Raw genomic sequence first — 7,623 nt, 5'->3', positions numbered from 1 at the left:
CTTAGGCACTATGCCACCAGAGCTCCTCAAACAATGTATGGCAGACAGGATTTAATAGTCTAGGAACATTTCTTTGTGAAGTAAGTTTCATAAGTGCTGAAAGATGGATGCAAGAAAACCAGAAATAGTCAATATAGCCAATTTACAGGAAGAAAACCATTTAATGTCATTAGCTATTGTTCTTATTTATTGTTAGGTGCCATTGAGAAGGCTCAGACTCATAGTGACCCTGTGTACAACAGAACCAAACACTGTCTGGTCCTGCACCAACCTCACAATCCTTTCTATACCTGAGCCCAGCATTGCAGCCACTGTGTCAATTCATCTAGAAAGTACAATGAGATAACATTTCCACTACCATCCAGTTAAGGAGCTCTGGTAGTATAGTACCTAAGGCATTTGACTGCTAACCAGAAGACTGGTTAGCAGATTCCATCAGCCACTCCTTGGAAGGAAGACTGGGCAATCTACTTCCATAGAGATACTGCCTCAAAATCCCAAGGAGGGGTTGCTATAAGTCAGAACTAACTCGATGGCAGTGAGTATGGTTTGTTTTTACCATCCAGTCAATTCTGACTCATAGCAACCCCCATAGGTTTTCAAAGCAATAAATCTTTACAGAAGCAGACTGCCTCATCTTTCTCCCCTGCAATGGCTGGTGGCTTTAAACTACTAACCTTTTGGTTAGTAGCCAAATGCTTTAACCACTGCACCACCAGAGCTCCTTTAGAGATCACTCAAGCCAAAAACCAAACCAACTGCCATTGCATCTATTCCAACTCACAGCGATCCCCATTGGGTTTCTAAGGCTGTAAATCATTACCCAAGCAGACCACATCATCTTTTTCCATGGAGTGTCTGTTGGGTTTAAACCACCCATTTTTTTGTTACCAGCCATATGCCTTAACTACTACACCACCAGAGGTCCTTGAAATATCACTACACAACTAAAATTAAAATAGTGATAATATGAAATGCTGGTAAGCATTCATTGTTAGTGGGAATGTAAAATATTGCAGTGACTCTGGAACATTGTTGGCAGTTTCTTATAAAACTAAACATGCCTTACCATATGACCCAGCAAGCACACACTTGAGCATTATGCCCAGAGAAATAAAAACTTATGTTCACACAGAAACCTGCACAGGCAGTCCCTGGATTATGATCGAGATCCATTCCTTAGTGTGCCTTTAAGTCGAATTGGTAGGGAAGTCGCAACAGATAGATATGATTCTTATTTAGCCTTACTTCAGTGAAAGAAAAAGGAACTCTGGTGGTGTAGTACCTAGGGCATTTAACTGTTAACCAGAAGGTTGGCTATCCAAATCCACCAGCCACTTCCCAGAAAGAAGACTGGGCAATCTACTGCTGTAAAGATTTACTGCCTCAGAAACCCAAAGGGGGTTGTTATGAGTCGGAATCAACTCAATGGCAGTGAGGTTTTTTTTTTTTTTTTTTTTTTTTGTTACTGCAAGAAAAGGCTCAAAGACTTTTCAATAATTTAAAAGCTACACATACAGCAAGTCAAGGTGATTGTGATGAAGAATTTATTGAGAATATGGGTTAGTTCAATGGTTTCAAAGTAAGGCAAATTTCCATAATTTTAAAGAGCAAGTATGAGTTGTCCATAAGTCAGAAGTTCATAACCCAGGAATTGCTTATACACAAATATTTATAAACCAGAAACCAATTTCACTGCCACTGAATCAGTTTTGACTCTTAGTGACCCCTTTTGAGTTTCCAAGGCTGGAATCTTTACAGAAGCAAACTGCCTCACCTTTCTTCCTTTGAACAGCTGGTAGGTTCGAAACACTGACCCTTTGGTTAACAGCCTTGACCATTATACTACGAGAGCTCCTTCAAACGTTCATAGCAACCTTAATAATAACAACAGCAAAAATATTGGAAACAATCCAAATATCCTTCTAATGGTAAATAGTTAAATTAATTCTGGTATACCCATACAAGGTAGTATTGTTGTTGTTATGTGCCCTCAAGTCAGACCTGACTCATAGCGACCCCTCCTTGGGTTTCCGAGGCAGTATCACTACGGAAGTAGGATTGCCCAACCTTCCTTCCTAGGAGTGGCTGGTGGGTTTGAACCGCCAGCCTTCTGGTTAGCAGTCAAGTGCCTTAGGCAGTGTGCTACCAGAGCTCCCAAGGTAGTACTACTCAATAACAAAAAGTAATGAACTATTGGTGCATGCAACAACTTGGATAGATCTTGACAGAGTTATACTAATAATTAGTATAGATCACTTACTGTATGATCCAATTAAGGAATATCAAAAATATAAAACTGTAGAGATAGAAAACAGGTTAGTGGTTGCCAGGATATAAACTGGGAAGTAGGTGAGTATGAACAAAATACATAGCAAGAGATGGTTCCTCTGTAGTGATGGAATAGTTCTGTATCTTGAGTTTGGTGATGATTATCTCAACCTATACATGGGATAAAATTACATAGAAACACACATACATAGAAACACACATACACATGAATGCTTGTAAAAATATGGGAAAATGGAATAATCTGTAGTTAACCATATTGTACCAATGTCAATTTCCTGGTTTTGATATATTAGACTCATATACAATGTCACCATTGAGGGAAGCTGGGTGATGGTACATGAGATTCTATCTATTATTTTTGCAAATTTCTATGAGTTTATCAATATCTCAAAATAAAAGCTAAAAATTGATGGTATAATTTATCTTATTCCTTATTTAAGGAACTCCGGATGCTCTGTGGTTAGAGCACTGGGCTACTAACCAAAAGAGTTAGAACCCACCAGCTGCTCTGCAGGAAAAGATGTGGCAATCTCAAAAATACCCCACAATAAACCTTTTGCATGCTAATCACAGAGTTATAGATTTACAGCCTTGGAAACCCTGTTTTTCGATAGACTCTACTTCAGAGATTTTGAATGCAGTTCTTCTATGTCCTTTAGGGTCATAATGAGTCAGAGTCAACTCAGTGGCCAAGGACTTGATTCCTTATTTACCTCAAATTGTGGTCTCATCTGCACCCATTTCACTCTCACAGCTTTATTACTCTAGCATTAGGGTTGGGACCTGGGTGTCTAAGCCAAATGATAAGATTCCTTTCCCCATACCACAGTACAAAGCATTACCTTTGCCACAGGGATAATTCAGGAACTAGCATATGAGCTTTGATGGGTAGATAAATTTTATAGAGTTAGTGATGAGGATAGTACCTCATTTTATTCTATATTGGAACACACTTCATTCACACAATGTTTAAGTGATACATTTATCCCTTCTCTGGTATAATCATATACAGCATACACAATGAGTACAGTCTAAAGATAATGATCTTACTTCAAGAAAACAAAGAATATAATAGAATCAAGGAATCATAAAGTCATGAAATCACTGGTTTCCCTATGTCTTTAGGAATTCCAATGTCCATTGACGATATCAGCCATATTTCCTTCAAGACTTAAATCTCTGCATCTTTTCTATAATCTACCTACCTAATCATGTATTTTTCAGTACTTCAGAGTTCTTGAATGCAATATTATCTGTTTTTGCCAGTGGCAGCTATGCTGTAGTGGATGCTGTCATATGCCACTGTGATTCCCCCTTCAGAGCAGAGGAGTTTGATCATTTACGGCTCACAGCTGTGTCCTTGGCCTAAGAAAGCTGCTTCATCTTCTTTCCCCTCCTTAAAGGAACCCCTCATTCCATAACTGGTCAATGTTATAGGAATACAAAGATCCAGTCTCTTTACCTCAATTTGAGATAACTTTGAATGTCCATCCTAACTTTAGAGCTCCCTGTGGTATTCACTGTTGCAAATATGTGGCAGTTTAAAAATTTCCTTTCCCAATCTATTCATCCTTGTTCCTTCACAGGTGTTTTCAAAAATACCCCACAATAAACCTCTTGCATGCTAATCACAGAGTTATGGAATCTGTTTCCCTGGGAACCCAATCTGCAGCAGTTGCTACCAGGAGCAGTCCAAAGATACAGACTCAAAAATGGGATTTTTAGAGCTCAGTCACCTGCTGGCCAGTTGGCAATGAAGAGATATCACTGGTAATAAGTAGAACAGTATAGCCCCTCTCACTAAGCAACAATGTAATTGTTAAAACTTTGACTGGTAGTGAGCTGGGATGAGACATCAATGGACTGGGCTGTATTGATGAGTGCAATATCCCAGGAATTTGAGAGATATTAGAAAAGTATAACTATAAAGACCATGGCACAACACCTATAGTGGCTCCTGGGTACACTGGAAAAAGACAATGAAAGTGTGAGGGTGATATATCACCAATTAAAGTCTAGTTGTAAAGATAAAAGCATCTCCTTGGTCACATATTTTAAGAGGCTCATCTTCTTCAGCTAGAGGACATAAAGAAGATGAGATTCAGGCCCAGGATTTAATTATAAGAGTAGTAGAGTTCCATAGGTGATTGCATTTTCAACCCCAACAAGTATTCTACGCCAAGATCAGAACCTAAGAAGACCTGGAAGCCTGAGACATGGGGTGACAAAATCTTGGAATATGTACTCAGAAAGATTAAATCCCCAGATTACCTTGAACCTTCTGTGCCAGCCAAAGTGACCTACTCATTTCTAATAAAGGTTATGGCTTACTCACCCTTATTTGAAGACAGATGTAGCTTCCTCCATAAGATATTACCTCCTCTTCTTCCTTCTTTGCCACCAGACTGATAATAATTAGGGTTAAGTTACACAGTAACCCAGCTGGGGAAATGCTGGGTCTTCTAAAAGACAACAGGGACCATGCACTGAAGGAACCAACATGTACCAGAAGGAGCCTAGTGAATGCATATGAGACTGGATCCTGAGTGTGCTGGATCTTGGGGAACTGAATACAAAATTGGGTATGGGAAAGTTTATAGATATAGATATGAAAATATTTCATGATACTATAAGATTTAATATCCTAGCAAGGGTCCTAAGAGTTAGTGTAGATATAATCCTGGTATGACTCTTGAAAGAATGAAGAAAGTGTATGTGAAGTAGAAATGACAGAACTGCTGGCTGGGACAGACAGTGCAAGAAGGGATCAAAAGGCTCAGAGAAGGAAACATACTAAAGTAGATATATAAGGCCAGAGAAAACAACAGACAAATATTTTCTGAAGAAAGGCCTAAAGGACACTGTAGTCATCAAAGCAATGAGGAATAAACTGATGAAAAGGGCACCAGCATCATTAGAAAATCAATGGTGGCTGTATTCTGTAAGCCAGAGCTGGTGGTAGAAGAAGCTGCTTTTGAACTGGGCTCCCTGGTAAAAATGGAGAGGATAGAATCACAAAATTAATACAGAGCAAGTGATGTGTAACCATCAGAAACAAGATGAATAGAGTTCTTATAAGAAGGAGAAAGGTTGATGGGATTCCAGCTAGTGGATCCTGACTTGCAGAGAGCTATGTCGTTATTGGAAGGTTGGGCAATCCTACTTCCGTAGTGATACTGCCTCGGAAACTCAAGGAGGGGTCGCTATGAGTCGGGTTTGACTCGACGGCACATAACAACAACAACAACATGTCATTATTGTTGCTATTAGGTGCCATTGAGTAAGGAACAACTCAGAGCGACCCTGCATACAACAGAATGAAACAATGCCTGGTCCTGCACTGATTCTTGCTATGCTTGAGCCCATAGTTGCAGCCACTGTGTCAATCCATCTCCTTGAGGGTCTTCTTCTTCACTGACCCTTGTGCCTAAGGCATTTGACTGTTAGCCAGAAGGCTGATGTTTCAAACCCACCAGCCACTCCTTGGAAGGAAGGTTGGGCAATCTACTTCCATAGTGATACCACCTTGGAAATCCAAGGAAGGGTCACTATGAGTTGGATAAGACTCGACAACAGTGGGAAGGCTGACTTCACCAAGCATAATCCTTCTCCGGGGAATGGTCCCTTCTGAACAAAGGAGGTGAGATGATGTGCCATTCTCACTTATAAGGAGCATTCCAGCTGTACTTCCTCCAAGACAGATTTGTTTGTTCTTCTGGCAGTCCATGGTAAATTCAATACTCTTTGCCAACACCACAATTCAAATGCATCAATTCTTCTTCAGTCTTCCTTATTCATTGCCCAGCTCTCACATGCATATGAGGCTATTGAAAATACCATAGCTTGGGTCAGGAGCACCTTAGTCTTCAAACTGAAATCTTTCCTCTTTAACACTCTGAAAATATCATTTGCAGCAAATTTGCCCAATATTATACAATAGCAACAACATACATTGTTTCATTTCTTGACTGTTGCTTCCATGGGTGTTGATTGTGGATGCAAGGAAAATGAAATCTTTGGCAACTTCAATCTTTTCTCCATATCTCATGATGTTTCATATTAGTCCAGTTGTGAGGATTTTTTTCTTTGTGTTGAGGTGTAATCCATATTGAAGGCTATAGTCTTTGATCTTCATCAATAAGTGTTTCACTTGCAGCAAGCAAAGTTGTGTCATCTGCATATTGAAGGTTGTTAATTAGTCTTCCTCCAATCCTGATGCTGAGTTCTTCTTCATATAGTCCAGCTCCTGGGATTATTTGCTCACCATACAGATTTAATAAATATGGTGAAAAGATACAACCCCGATGCACATCCTTCCTCATTTTAAACCATGCAGTATTTCCTTGTTCTGTTCAAATGACTGCCTCTTGGTCTATGTACAAGTTCCTCATGAGCACAATTAAGTGTTCTGGAATTCTCATTGTTTGCAATGTTATCCATAATTTGTTATGATCCAAAGAGCCAGATGCCTTTGCATAGTCAAGAAAACATAGGTAAACATCTTTCTGGTATTCATTGCTATCAGCCAAGATCCATCTGACATCAACAATGTTATCTTTTGTTCCATGGCCTCTCCTGAATACAGCTTGAATTTCTGGAAATTCTCCATCAATATATTGCTGCAACCATTTTTGAATTATCTTTAGCAAAATTTTACTTGCATGTGATATTAATGATATTGTTCTATAATTTCCATATTCTGTTGGGTCATCTTTCTTTGGAATGGGTACAAATATCAATCTCTTCAAGTTGGTTGGCCAGTTAGCTGTCTTTCAAATTTCTTGGCATAAATGAGTAAGCACCTCTAGTGCAGCATCTGTTTGTTGAAACATCTGTGTTATCACATGTTACCTCCTGAAATGGTTGAATGTCGACCAATTCTTTTTGGTACAGTGACTGAATATTCCGTCCATCTTCTTTTGGTGCTTCCTGAATTGTTCAATATTTTCCCATTGAATCCTTCAATATTCAGGGGGCAGTTTGAGGCTTGACTTTCTCCTTCAGTTCTTTCAGCTTAAGAAATGCTGTGTGTTCTTGCCTTTTGTTTTTCTAACTCCAGATCTTTGCACATTTCATTATAATATTTTGTTTTCTTGAGCCATGCTTTGAAATATTCAGTTAGGCTTTTTTATTTCATCATTTCTTCCATTCACTTTAGCTACTCTCTGTCCAAGCACAAGTTCGAGAGTCTCTCTGACATCCATTTTAGTCTTTTCTTCCTTTCCTGTCTTTTTAGTGACTGGTTGCTTTCCTCATGTATGATGTTGTTGATGTCATCACACAGCTTGTTTGATCTTTAGTCATCAATGATCAATGAGTAAAATCTACTCT

This window comes from Orycteropus afer, unplaced genomic scaffold (assembly GCF_000298275.1).
Source record: "Orycteropus afer afer isolate SDZICR_OR568_19922 unplaced genomic scaffold, OryAfe1.0 scaffold00133, whole genome shotgun sequence".
NCBI lineage: Eukaryota > Metazoa > Chordata > Mammalia > Tubulidentata > Orycteropodidae > Orycteropus > Orycteropus afer.
This window is presented reverse-complemented; position numbering follows the sequence as displayed.